The sequence below is a fragment of the Cyprinodon variegatus genome, unplaced genomic scaffold, assembly GCF_000732505.1.
Source record: "Cyprinodon variegatus isolate N-32 unplaced genomic scaffold, C_variegatus-1.0 Scaffold302, whole genome shotgun sequence".
NCBI classification, from domain to species: Eukaryota; Metazoa; Chordata; class Actinopteri; order Cyprinodontiformes; family Cyprinodontidae; genus Cyprinodon; species Cyprinodon variegatus.
In genome coordinates, this window is record NW_015150755.1 from 167,525 (window position 1) to 180,605 (window position 13,081).

Below are 13,081 nucleotides of genomic sequence, written 5' to 3' on the forward strand. Positions count from 1 at the left end.
GTTCGACGTACTGTGCGTTCAGAGATGCTCTTCTGCCCACCTTGGTTGTAACGGTGGTTATTTGAGTCACTGTTGCCCTTCTATCAGCTCGAACCAAACTGGCCATTCTCCTCTGACCTCTGGCATCAACAAGGCATTTCCGCCCACAGAACTGCCGCTCACTGGATGTTTTTTCTTTTTCGGACCATTCTCTGTAAACCCTAGAGATGGTTGTGCGTGAAAATCCCAGTAGATCAGCAGTTTCTGAAATACTCAGACCAGCCCTTCTGGCACCAACAATCATGCCACGTTCAAAGTCACTCAAATCACCTTTCTTCCCCATACTGATGCTCGGTTTGAACTGCCGGAGATTGTCTTGACCATGTCTACATGCCTAAATGCACTGAGTTGCCGCCATGTGATTGGCTGCTTAGAAATTAAGTGTTAACGAGCACTTGGACAGGTGTACCTAATAAAGTGGCCAGTGAGTGTAAGATATGAGTGTAGGTCTCATTGGACATCAATAGCACTTAGGGGAAAAGGTATTTTAGTAGTCCTTTGTGCTGCGTTTCTGTTCTGGATATAAATTTTTTACAATACAAAAAATATTCTCAATGTCAAAATTATGTTGTGTCAGGTATGACTTTAGTATATAACTTTCACTACTGTGCAAGGGTAGCTTGTTCTTTCCATAGAGGAGTTATGGCTCCTGTAATTGGTCAAAGTGTGTCCAGTTTGTATTGTTACCAGTACCAAAACTTATCAGTCTACTTCGAAGCAGACGACCTACAAAAAAAGTTGGTCTTAGTAAGATTGCTTGGTCCGGACCAAGGTCGGGTTTAGTGTCATCACACCAGCCCTAAAGGTCCAGATAAAGTGAAAAATACACTCTGGTCCAGCTAAGAGGGACTAAATGTGAACGGTATGATTATACCTAAATATTGTGATAAAAGAAAATCCAAGAAATTTATAAAATTGAACTTGTGGGAAATGACTGATAATTAAAATGAAAAACGTGCTGTAACAGTACGATTAGTCTGTTACAATGCAACAATTTGATCTAGATTTTAGTTGTGTATTTTAAAGAAACAGGATTCTGTGAATTGTTAATAATTTTGTCATCATCAGGTATCTGTAAAATTTTTCCCATAAAAAATGAATCACAGAGGATAATAATGCAGAGAAAAAATGAAAGAACAGGAAAAAAATTGATAAGCTGTTGGTTCAGGTCTGGGAGAAACCACCAACCTTGCTGCAACACAGCCAATCGCCACATCCAATCTACAATATGCTGATTCTATCATAATAAAGAAAATTGGCTCAATCCCAGAGGAGAAGGGCCCTAATAGAAAATAATTCTGCCCTTGAAAACACTCCGGGCCTGTCTTTGATTAGATGATGCTATCTTTGTTTAGACTTGAGCATCTGGGACAGGACCATGTGTTCATATATTTAATTAAAATACCATTGGCTACACTGACAAAGGGTACTTATCTCATCAAAGTGTTCACCCTGGATTTTTTTTCTTTTAATTCAAAAGATTATCTTTGCTGATTGGCCATAGAGGTGGGATGGATGGGGGCAATATATGGAATCTATTAGCCCGTCTGGCATCCACCTTGACTGAGAGCCAGATTTCATCATGCCATCTGGATCAGAGATAGTTTTACCTTTATTGCTGCACATATATTCTTTTTTTTGTCGTTAATCTGGAGAGAACTAAGGAAATGATTAAACAGGTTTAATTGTCAAAACTTTGCACATTTTTGTGATTGATTTCATGAGTGCTTTGGGTTTGCCATTACTATAAACCAAATTTATAATTGATGCATGGTCTGTGTAAACAAATGAAGACAAATCTCTATAAAAATGAGGTAAGAAAATGTCTGACACATATTATTCAGTTTCATTTTTAAGATAATGCATACAGTAAGTAAATGTATGGTCTTCAATATACCTCTCAGGTTTGTATTAAGTGTTTTTCAATAGAATCTGTAAAGAGTTTTGGAAATGCTAAGATTTCCTACACTTTCTAAGGAAGGAGTTCTATTTTAACTCTTGATTATTTATAAAGAAATGTTGTGTCCATGTACACAGAGATTTTGAACATTACAGAAATCTTGAGCATTTAACAATAGTTACTGACAGCTTGTCTTAATATGTCACGTATGTGACATGTATAGTGTCAGTGAATTAGCTGCTATTTTTCAAAAAACTGTTTTCAACAGCCGAGCAACCTGTTTATTCATATAATGTCTAACATTTGTAACTTCACCTGTGTGCTTTGGGTAGTTTTTCCCCTAAAATAGGAACCAATGCCATTGCCTATAAATGAGAGCGCTCTGGAACACGGTTTTCCTTTAAAATTACTATGTACATTGCTGCATTCACCTTTCCCTCTTTCTTCACTGGTCTTACACTTACTGCCACTGAAAACTTCCCCACAGCTTGATGCTGCCACCATGCATCACTGCAGACATGGTTCCCTTCTGGAAGGTTTTCCTCTGTGTACAGTACAAGGCTGCACTGGGGCTGACAAGAGTGATCATGGTAAGCTCCCTTATCCCTTGATTGCTCATTGTACACAGCAGCAGAGCTTAAGAGAGACTTCTGGTTTTTCAAAACCTACATATCAAAATAAAAGAGGCTGCTGAGCCCATTGGACCCTTGAATTCAAAAGAAAGTTCTGTATCCTTTTTATAAAAATCATGCCTGAAGAAAATCCTATCAAAGAGGTCCACAAACAATTAATTTGACTTTGAATTTGATTTTTGTACTTCTTGTACATCTCCTTCATGTTCAACCAACAGAAGGACTATATGAATATACTGTATATATAAACATAAAAATATATATATAGAAACATAAAAAAAAATGTTCTTTGGAAACAGTAAGCACTTCAGGTAAAATTTGACCTTCAACGCAAAAGCTGTGACTACTTGGCATCAATGAGATCCCTTAGTATTATTTATGTACTAACCTTGCCATAATATTGAAAGCTCCTTTATTCATAATGTCATAATGTGGTTTTGTGTGGTAGAATTTTTGAGGAAATAATGAATAACATTTGGAATAATTAATTAACTAAACTTCAGACAAAATGCAGTGCTTTGAATACTTTCCATATGCACATTGCATAAGGAATTCAATATTTCTATTGCAAATATTCATTTCAATGCAGTTTATTTGTATAGCGCCAATTCACAACACATGTCATATCAAGGCACCTTATAGAAACGATTCAACCAGATCATGCAGTCAAGTTGATTCAAAGTTTGTATCTAATGAAAACCAGTTGATTACATCGACTCATTGACTCGAAAGCAATCCCTCACACCAAGCATGCTTGTAGGGACAGTGGAGAAGAAAAACTCCCTTTTAACAGGAGGAAACCTCCAGCAGAACCAGGCCCAGTGTGAGCGGCCATCTGCTGAGGCCGACTGGGGTTCAAGGAGACAGAAGCAGACATAGAAATAAAGGCAGAGATATAAAGCGCAACTGTCAACCAGTTCCACAGGCGGCCCCATCCAGGAAACACACAGCCAAGCAGTGAGCACAGAGCCAGCTCCCATGTCAGTGGATGAAAGACAGCACATACAGTCAGTTAAAGAAAGAGGACTACACAGAAAAACAGGCCAAGCTCAAACATATATAAACAAAGGTGTTGAAAGCAGCAGTACAGCTGATATTTCTCTCCAGGACAGTGTGACAGCCAAACAAGAAGAGACCGAATGAAACTACTTTAAGAAAGCAGAGAGAGCATAAAGTTAGAGATTTAACTAACAAATTCTGCAGAGTGGGAGAATGGTCCCTATGTCCTCCAGCAGTCTAGGCCTATAGCAGCATGACTTTAGATATAATATAAACAATAATAACATATACAGAGACAAAAACTAAATAAATGGACAAATAAATAATTCTTAGGAAACACACAATGAGCAAGACCACAAGGTTTTTGATAGTAGTTCCAAGTAAACTAAGCAAAATGCAACTGATTAAGACCATCAAAACTGATTTGCCTGTTTCCAGATCTCCAGTAGATTCCATCTGAGGAATGACTAAAACACTGAACATTTTTCAAGAATTAACTCACAGCCTCCAGCAAGCAACTGTTGCCTCTGTTATGAGTAACACACCATACAATGAATTGTAGTACAGAAATTCAGCCATAACAGCTTTCCTAGCAAGCATTCTCCTTCTCTTGTGGCCAGCATGCCATGAAAAATATATTTTAAATAAACATGCAGAGGATTCTTGTGAATGGCACATAACCGGTTTGTCTGTGGCAGAAAGGATCCATATGCAAGGGTAGAAAAAAATGCTGTGATAAAGCCGGGGCATGGTAAAGAAGTTTTGCTGTTTGTTCTATCGTACATAAAACAATAACTGACAGGAAGAGATGAAGAGGGTTTTATGAGCAACCAGGAGTCAGGGGCAAGAGGTGCTTGTAAGAGGAATGAAAATGGATCACGTCGTGTCATTTATGATCATATGGATTCTTAAATGATATACATATTTACAAAACTCTTAATGTGGATGACATAAGACTAAATATAGCAATATAATTACAAGCAAGTGGAAAATTAAATCAATATCTCTAGGGCTGCAACTAACGATCCTGTTTGCTAATCAATTAATCTGTTGACTAATTTTTCGATTCAGAAATAAACTGGGTGAAACTAAAACTTTTCCTCTTGAGGAGTTTTTGATAGAGCGTATTGATAGACTAAGGATTTTTTAAAATCTTAAATGCAAGTGTTTATACAGCTGTTTTTCAAATTGATATAATTACTGCTCTAAGTGGGTTGCTCTGTCAGTTAAAGGCATGTTTTTGAGTCTCTATACTCCAGTTAAAGAATTAATTAATTACTAAATTAGTTGACGATTATTTAAATAATCAATTAATCGTGATTAATATGATTAATTGTTTTAGCCTGCTTCTCCTTTTTCAGACTTTGTGAACTAAAATTCCAAAGTAGCTTCAAAATTACTTCCAACTGAAAATAGGACTATGTTCTACTAAGCTACAGCTAATTCCCATTTTGTTTTTGTACATGGTAAGATTCTTTATGCTGTCTGTGGTTCAACAGAGGCTTAAAAACAGTTAATGCAACAATTGTAGCCCATCTTTGATACATCTGTGTAGCAGCTTGTGCAGCATTGACTTCACACCACACCTTCCTTTCTTTTGAAGACTTCCCTATGCTGCTTGAAAACTTTGTACATTAAACTGCTAGCTTCATTTGCAATGATTGCAGAAGCTTCCTCTTTTTGAGACCTGGACAACTGTAGTGCCTCACAGCCATGAGGGACATAAATATGAACATGGATTGAATATGGAACACGAACTGTACAAGAACAGTGTACAGGTAAACCCCTGCTCTTGAAGACAAATTCTATTTTGACCCGTGAACCACTACGGAGACCCCAAAGGGTAGACTGCTGAATTTATGGTTGTCAGAGCGACCAGTGGAACCTGTCATGGTCTTGGAATTGATGGTTGGCAATTTCATTTACTCCTGTCACCTGTCTAATTGGCCCGGCAGCTCATTACACTTATATTTTCCACCTGGTTCCTGCTGTTATTTATGCTGCTTGTCTGCCTACAGTCAGTGGCAGATTATTCAAGCTGTTTGGTGAGAGTAACACTAGCGATCTTGTATTTATTCTGTGATTATGATTCTGACCTGTTTTAAGCCTTTGGATATCTGAGTTTTGCCTTGCCCTTGTCCACTTTGTCAGTTTTGTTTTGTTTCCTGAATGCTGCTGGTTGAACGAACTTGGACTGCGCTACTGACCTTGGCTTGAATGCTCTTCCGGTAACGCTTTTGCTCTCTGATCTTCTGGTCTGTAAACCTGGTTTTGATTCGGCTTGGCCTTTTTTTCCTCACAGACACTGTTGGCTCTTCAGCGTTGGCTGGCGTCTGCTCGCCTAATCACTCCGAGATCTGGAAGCGGCATGGGCCACGAGCGGTGGACAATCTCACTCTTGGATTCTTCTCCTTCCTCTGGGATCAGACTGTATTCTTAACCTGGTCAGTGACTTTTTGCTCCTAGTCGTGATCAGCCCATTATTCTTAGTCACTGACCTGAGTTCTCCATCCCTCCAAAGCATCCGGTTATCTGACCCGCTGCGACCAGCAGCTCGCTGTACTTGTGTTTAATAAAGCTTGTTTGAAAATCGCCCTGATCTGTCTGCTTCGAATATTGGATCCAAGGTTCCGAGGTCATGAAAGAACCCGTGTATGGCAGCCTCGCTTCAGTCAATGTGCCCCTGGGCAACCATGGCCACACTGTAACTTGCTACAATCTGTGTGTTAACGTGTGTGTGAGGGGGTGAATGACTGAATGTAGTGTTAATTTTGATCCAAAATTATCTTTGGCATGCCTTCATTCTCGGAGTCTTGAAGGGAAAAAGTGTTGGAAAATTGTAGGTTTGAAACCCAGACCGATGACCTCTACATGTCATGTCTAATCACCTAACACTCCAGAACAAAGAAATTGTACAAAAATGTTTGTTTTGTACAGCTTTCAAGACATTGCCATTTCATAAAGTACAGCAGTGATCTGATTTAAACATGGTGATAAAATGTAAACATAAGACTGTGATATGATTTGCAGTTTTTCCAACATTCAGCAGTCTGATGGCAGTGTGAAATAATCTGTTTTGCAATCTGCTGGACCTAATCTGTTAACAACTTTACTTTTTGTTCTGTAAATAACATTTCAAAACATTTTAGTTAATTTATGTAGCACTGATTCAAAACACATCATCTCGAGACACATTTTAAAAGGAGGATCTCTAAGCACCTAAGATATAGCCAGACAAAGTCTACATTTAAACAATGTTTCAAAAGTTAAAATGTTCAGGAATACAGCCACTCTTGCACATGTCATCCATGTGCAGGAGGTTTCTACATATAGCCATTGTTGTTTTTTTGGCTGATGATGTTCAAGCCTATGCAGTGTATGCATCACGTAGTAGGAGGATGTCATGTCTAGACAAGGTGCTGTCTAGTTCTCTATACCTGAAAGTCTTTGTTGGACATATACAATTATGATGCTCACTGGACTTTGTTCAGCGAGATTAATGTGGTCTGCTCTTAGGTCTATTAGCCACTGTACATCATGTTATGTGATTTTCTTTCTTCCAGATGCCTTACAGTGTTAACAGTCCAGCCATGGTGGATTGGCTCATGTGTCCTTACAGTACCTTGCCACTGGGAGTACACATAAGCTGGTTCAGTTGATAACCAGCTTGTTGACCTCTATCTTCTTTGTGTAGTCCTTCAGGTAGACAGCCAGGGCTTGGAGTGTTTGTTTTGCAGTTTTCAGGGCCTGTTTGGCTATATATTTGGGTTTTCATGGTATTTCCTTAATGGATGCAGCCTTCTGGGATTCTGACAATTGGCTTACTTATTTCCATGTTGCCTTGATTTTGGTTTCCATTATTTTCCTCCATGGTGGATATCGTTTATTGTTGTCACTATTAACTTAACCTTTGCTAATCATCTCAAGGATCTTTAATGCTGTACTGTTTACCAGCTCAGTGGTTTCTCTTGTGGATGCAGTAGGGATTGTTCCTAGTGCTGTATTTACATCATCTAGCAGATCCTCCGGAGGCACTTCACCTGACTTTGGTACCCAATGTAGGGTTTGACAGGTTCCCAATTTAGCCATTTTATCTTGAAGTCAGTTCTTGAGTTCAGTTGTCATGCATCATTAGAACTTGATCCCCTATTTCAGGGGGTTGATCAAAATTCGACCAATTGTGTCTTAGTTCATCCTTACTATTCATGTGTTATATCTCCTGGATCTCTTGTTATAAATGCAGCTGCCTTTGTGGATGTTCAAACCAGGAGCTACTAGAATTTTTTGTAAGTTTAGACTGTGGGTATTGAAACAGCTATGATTGCTGAGTCACAGTTGATACACAGGACCCATCCTTCAGATCAGGGAAAAGATTTGTTAGCTTCATTTGAAAGAGCCCTTTGATAGATTTGTGTATTGTCTTTGTTGCAGAGGTGTGGAATCATTGGACAAAAATGGGGCATTCGAAGGGTGTAGCCACTTAATCAAAACCTCTGTTGTGACAAGGCAGGTATCTCTTTCGGAATAAGTTCCGCTGGGTTGTTCGCTTAGTTGCTATAAGAAACACATTGCAGAAGGCGGAAAAGTTATTACAACGAAGGCTCCTTTCTTCCTGCAAGGGCTCTTTCAGTGCTGGGGATACATATCTAATCAAGGATGCCTACCCTACTACAACACTGGAGCAGTCGATCAAAGATGGTGCACTCTAGTACTTCAACAACATGAGTCCTGAAGTGTAACATGTATGTTATGTTGGTCCCACAACTTCTTTTGGATTCTATATTCCTATTGCAAGTGTTGCAATTAGCAGGCATGATCTCTTTATATTCAATTTACTGCACCACATACAAACTAATTATAAATTCATGACAAGTTCTCTGAGCTGAACAAGTATGCTCTTTACAAGAAGCCGTATTCTCACCATAGTCTACCCAGCAAAATTGGTGTACATTAAATTTTGTAGAGAGCAATGTCACCAAGACCAAAGAGCTTATTTAAAAAAAATGATAAAGAGCTACTAACCAGTGATAAACAATGTCAAGACTCTAGAGGTTGTGGAAGACTTTAAATACTTTAGCACACTGATTGACAGCAAACCTTTATTTAAGAAAAACACAGACTTTATTTTTAAAAAGTGCTCATAGTTGTATCTTCTGCAAAAGTTTAGTGCGATAGTGGAACCTTCTCAGATGGTTTGATATCAGAACAAAGCATGGAAAATGAAAAATCATGAATATTTTTGGGCAGTTGGAATGTTAGTCCCAGCTTTATTCATGTCTCAATCCTCTAGTAGTTTTTGCCCCCAAGAGACAAAACTACAGATAGAAAATGTGTTTGATCAAAAATTTACCTTTAGTTGATTAATACATATTCACTTGCAAACATCTACAGAAAACATCTGTTTAATATGGTTTATTATACTGTAACCATAATTATTTGGTGCCAACATCCATGTTACAATGACACTCAGGGAGCTGAAGAATTCCAAGTGTCTAACAGTGACAAAACCCCAGCTTTGTCTTAAATCAATGCTATCTTTACTTAATAAAATGTGCTGGGGCTGTCCAGTTGTTCAATACCCATAGCTGGATATGTCATTGATTTACCTTTCATTTGGGATTCTGCCAAGGACCTGGCTATTGATTTCACATGAATGAGTGAGATATGAGATGAGGCATTTTCTATCATCACATCTCAGCTACTTACACACTGCTACTCTCATGGGATGAAGGTGTTTCTCTGGCCTCAGACACATGCAGATTACCATCCACTCGCCCCAACACACATGCAGTTCCTGAACATATTTACAGCTGCTGGTAATGACTTGTACTATTGGTTTTCCAAAATCATTTCCTCAGCTAGACAGCTCTCGTCCTTATCAGCACATCCTTGGTGTTTCTCTCTCTCCCAGTGTCATATTGGTCACTTGGCCCTTACTGTGAAATTTTCCAGGTAAACACAAATTTAAAAAACACCAAAAACCTCCAGTTTTAAGAACACAGACGATGGATCACTATACACTAGAGCATTGATTCCTCAAAAACAACAAAACCAATTTAGAAACATTTATGTTAATGTGAAACTATTGTAAGCCTTTAATTTGTTGCAACAGGATTTTTTTTAGACACATGAAAAAGGCAGTTATGTAGGGTGACCAAACGTCCGTATTTCCCTGGACATATCCCTATTTCACGTCCTGTCCCGGGCATCCTGGGTTTTTTTTAGAAAGTGAGGAAATGTCCTGATTTTTTAAATTACCTTAATTGGACCATTAAATTTACAGGCACTAGGGCACTGCGCACAACGCTGCGTGTGATGTAATCCCTGAGCCGCGTCAGTGCGGGCAGCCTTGTTCTTAATCAGAATATAGATAGCGTGGCCGACAGTGCGCCAACAACATGCAAAAGCGCAAATGTATGTTTACCGACGACTTACAGAAGAGTTTCCCCGCTTTCGGACCGGGTCGAGACACATTGGAGGCCTTGTGCACAGTGTGCAAAGCAGGCACATATGTCTCGGTGTCCAATGGAGGTGCAAGGAATCTGAAAAGTCACCTGGACACCGAAAGTAAAGATAGTCTATTGATATGTTTGTTCGTTTTTGGTACATTTTGAGTTATTTTTGCTACACAAGAGGTATTTTTTTGTTAATTAGCTCATTTGTTAATTTATTTTTTCCAATAGCCTACAGAACAAACATTATTTTGTTCATTACTGAGGCTGAGTATCATGTGTTATTGGGAGTTGAGAGTTATTGTTAACTTTTATTGTTAAGTGAGGGATGTTTAGATGAGACATTATTTCTTTCATTGTGCTATTAATTCATTACAGGAATTGTTAAGCATTTTTAATAAATACATTTTGAATAAAATTATCGTTTGTTATAGGAGTTATTGCTGTTGACTTTTACTGAAAAGCATTTTTAGATATAGAAATCTCTATGCATGGCAACAGAGATCCCAACCATGCCCCCAACTCCCCCCCAATCCCCCCACCCCCACCCACCCCCCACGCCCCACTCCAAGGTGTCCTGGTTTTCCCAAATGAAAATATGGTCACCCTAAATGGTAAATTGAACATTTGATGTAAGCACATTCTCAACTTCCCTCGCAACACCATAGCAAAGTAAAATAAATTGATGTTTGCAGAAAGACAGAAACAATGTAAAAAAAACTTTAGCAAGCTTAGAATTTATGTTGTTTTTTTTTAACTATGCCTTGTAGCACAGACTCAGGACACTGTCTAGTCCCTATTTGCAGTATATTGTGTCAGTATAAACTCACCTTGGGTTTTTCATAAAAATTTACAGTAGGCCTGGGGACTAAGATGGAGATACAATAAGGTCATTTAGTGTCAAGTTAACAGTTTTTGTGTTGCTCTGTTCATACCTTGTAAACCAATATCCTGCTGGAAATCACTAATGACCAACTTTTTGTTTGCTGTTAAAGTCATTATGTCATAAACCCAAACAGGTTCCGCTGCGTTTTACATCAGAGAGAACAAAAATCAAAGCCTCAAGTAATGGTAGTCTTGCCATAGCTGAATGCCATACCAGTCTGGAGGTTTTAGAATAACGTAATGTATTTGAACAGATCTAGCCAAAGCTCCTGATTCCAGCAGAATATAGTCCTCCTATATTATGTTTTGAGTATAGGATGCAAACTACCTATTTCCCTTTCCATGACTCTCAACCATTTGGGATGGAGGTGACATGTAATAGTTGTTATGAAGACCTGGCGATCTCAACACACGTTATGTATATAAAAAGGACAGTGCATAATATTTAACACAAACATTTGAGTATGTCGCACACTAGATTAAATCACTAAAGCTAACTCTGAAGTCGCCATCTTAAATTTACATGATCAATGTGAAGCAGTCAATACTCTAACCTTGGCTAATGCAGCCTCTTCCCTAGAGTCACCAAAAAAAAACCTTGTTTTTTTTTGTTTGTTTTTTTAAACATATCATATACCATTCTAAATATTTTGTTTGTAGGCAATACAAAGATGAGATCCTTGTCTATTCAAGCTTATCATAGTTACAGTTGTTTCTTAGACTTAGAATCATTGCTCCATCAATGGAGATAGGCAGGTTTTGGTGAGGAACCTTCTTTTTGTATCCTCACTTTAACTGCATGTCTTATTGTCTTTCTTTTATTAAAACATAACTAAGAAATATGGTCCCTAGTCCATCTGTAATAAGAAGTCACGTAATGTGGGATGGAGCAAACTGTGGTACACTCAGTAGTCTACGTACTTGTAAAAAAAAAGATGGTGGAGCCTGGTAATGTTTTAGGTTTCTTTCTTTTCAAAAGGAGGTTTTTTCTCTTCACTGTCACTGCATGGATCCTTGGTGTAACGAATTACAAAAAAGTAATTTACAAAATGCAAGGTCATCCCATCATCACAACCTTATCCAGCTGACTACTCAATGAAATCAGCTGTCTCTCCTTAATAGCATGTTCTTACGAATCTGACCATAAGATCTGATTGAATTGTCTTGACGTGTTGCGAATCGGTGCTACATACTGTAAATGCACTAAACGGAATTTCATATAACATGATTATCGCTACAAATATTCTGATATTGGACAGCTATAGCAGAAACACTTACACTAAATGACAATTAGAGTTGATAATACACCTAATTCATGTCATTACATTTAGTAATGTGAGAGGAAAACAGAATCCCAAAGGAAACTCATGTATGCAAAGAAAGAACAAGCAAACTTTATCCAAACTTTTAAGATTATGCTTACCTTTATTCCCATTGCTTTTCCGGTCCAAAATGCTCCTGGTTACTGAGATGAGTGCACTGCTCAGTTTAACTTTAAAAGACAAAGTATTTGCAAAACTTCACTGGTCACACCAGTGAAGAGATAGCAATATCTATTACAACTTATAAAAAACATTATCACTATTATACATTAAACAAGACTATGTAGAGTGCATCCATCGTTGGAGGGCCTGCATTTAGTAGCAAATAACTTTATAAATGAAAAATAAAAAGGAAGAAAAATAAATATTGACGTTTAAGTAATTTGATTTTACTTTGACCTGGATGTCAAACTGAAGGCCAGATCGGGACAACAGGACCTTTAATACAGTATTTGATATACGGAGAGTAAACAGGGAGAAAATAGTAAATGTATCATGAATTAAATAACTGCAAATAAGACCCCCGAAAAACAATTTTATGCACCATGAAATAATACTTGTAAGATGTATTTTTTCAATATAAAAAATAAGTTAATGTAATGTTGAATGAACTATGAAAGACATGTATTAAAAGTAAAATGAAAAATATTTCATCATATTTTCCATTAACTAACTTAATGTATCATTTATCTATTGAATGCAGCCTTTAAATATTAAAATTACCAATACATCACAAAATGTAAAATAATCAAAACCTGTCATAAAATCATATACTTTTGAAATTATGATAACAGTTAAATATTATTATTGTTCAACAAACCTTCCTTTAACATACATTTCATTATTCCAATC